Source organism: Limulus polyphemus, unplaced genomic scaffold (assembly GCF_000517525.1).
Source record: "Limulus polyphemus unplaced genomic scaffold, Limulus_polyphemus-2.1.2 Scaffold5769, whole genome shotgun sequence".
NCBI lineage: Eukaryota > Metazoa > Arthropoda > Merostomata > Xiphosura > Limulidae > Limulus > Limulus polyphemus.
In genome coordinates this window covers 41920-44173 of record NW_013671379.1, presented here as the reverse complement: position 1 = coordinate 44173, position 2254 = coordinate 41920, and positions in this window count along the sequence as shown.

Genomic DNA, 2254 nt, shown 5'->3' with positions numbered 1-2254 from the left:
ATAATAAGAGTTAAAAGCAGGCGATTGTAGGAAGTTGTGTTTATAAGTCATTGATGTTGAGACTACTGAACGTCGCGTGCAATAGATTGACGTCGAGAATATAGAAGGCGAACGGACGATTTGGGGATAAAGATATACATAGCGTGTGATAATAGCAGAAGAAATTAAAGTTATAAAAGCAAAAGTTAACTACCGTTGAAGTGATAGGCCTAACGTTTAACATGTTAGAGTGAGACTAACAGTAGAAAAGAAGATAAGAAAAATAATTTATTCCGTCAAAGCGTGGTTCTAAAGTAATTGAATCAGCCTATGTGTACTTTGACAAAAGGGACAGAGGATCTTCAGAAGAAAGAAGACCAAACGATTACGGCTATTTGCGCCACAGCTGTAAGTGAATCACACACAGAATACTAATGCGATAGTAATAGAGAAGATAGTTCGGCTTGTCAACTGAAATTCTGAAGTAATCGAATAGGCCTAAGTGGACTTTTGACAAGAAAAAGAGAACTATACATATAGTGCTTATGGTATGCCTATAGTCTCTATAATGTGAAGAATTTGTTGTACATATGTTTAACTTGTTCCGAACATATATATTATTCTGAAAACAAGTGAAGTGCGTGTTGTTTATTCATGGTTGAATTTATCGCCAACAAGTCACAGACACCTATTGTAGAAGAATTCTAAGCCGCAAAACAACTATTTATATTATTAAGAAGTATAAGTAAAAGCCTTTTTATTCTAACAATTGGCGAGCCACAGCCAGGATCATAGGTGAGTGGTAAACTGTGACAAAAGAAAACGTGAACGACAGAGTAAATAAGTAGGCCTATACATGCACAACTGTAGTAGTAACGAAAATAGTATAGAGATTACAATCGCCCCATTAACCATGTCAAATTTTAATAAATTGATAGAAATTGGAGAACGTCTTGGGTTAAAAAGACAGTGAACTACGAGAGTTTATTAAACAACATCAAGAACTAGAGAGAGAAGAACGGCAACAGAAGAGACAAATTGAGAAAGAAGAAAATGGGAGAAAGGAAAGACTGGAAATAGAGAGAGAAAGAATGAGAGCACGAATTGAAAAAAGAAAAAGAGAGAGAAGGGAAACTATAAATAGAGAGAATAAGAACACATATTGAGATAGCAAAACTCACCCAACCGAAGGAACAAGGACCCAAGAATGACAATGGAGTCTGGGCTAGCCGACCTAAGCCAAATTTGATGAACATAAATATAATATGGGTGCTTTCCTGGAGAGATATGAAAGATTCGGCCATGGTCAGAACTGTGACAAAGGCGACTAGGCAGTCTGTCTCAGCCAATTTCTCACAGGAAAAGGCCTACAAGTAAATGCAGGCATGACGTCAGAAGATGCCATGAATTATGACAAATTAAAAGTGGCTTCACTGAAATGATATGAACTTACTGAAGAAGGTTTTTGTCGGAAGTTTAGAGGATTCAAACCCGACACTGGAGAAACTGTAATTCAGTTTGTTGCACAACTGCAGCGATATTTCACCAGATGGACTGACATGGCCATGTGTGAAAATAGTTTTGAGGGACTGGCAGACCTATTAGTACGTAAACAGTTCATGGCCACATGTTCAACTGACATGTCACTGTTCCTGAAGGAGTGAGCACCAAAAGATGTAGAAGAGATGATCAAGCTGGCAGAACAGTATATGGAGGTAGTATAACTGGCAAGTCCAAGAATGTCCAGTTAAATTTGAAACCAGTAATGCCTAACCAAAAGCAGGAGTTTACCAAAGGTGACAGGAGGTTAATAGCTAAAAGGGAGAAAAGATGTTTTGTTTGTTATAAAATGGGGCACATTGCAAAGGAGTGCAAGTCCATTACCAACAAACAACAGCAGAAACGTCAACATAAAGCAGCCGGAGCTATTTACAAAGACAGTGCTGGTAAGAAAAAAGAAAAGAGTGACTGGCAGAAGAAAGAGAATCAAAACTACTTGTCAAATTCAATACAATAAAGCATTATTGATCAGTGCATGACTAATGGTCAGACCAAGTTATCAAATGGATCAAGTACCAATAGTGATGGGCGAATATGACAAATATCAAGAGGTGCCAACAAATCATAATATGCCAATGTGTGAAGACTATGTTGGGGACAAGAAAGTGAAGGTTCTACGAGACACTGGGTGCAGTAGTGCAGCAGTGAGAATCAGTTTAGTGTCCGATGATCACATGACAGGCAAGGTACGCCTGTGTGTGCTAATTGAAGGGAC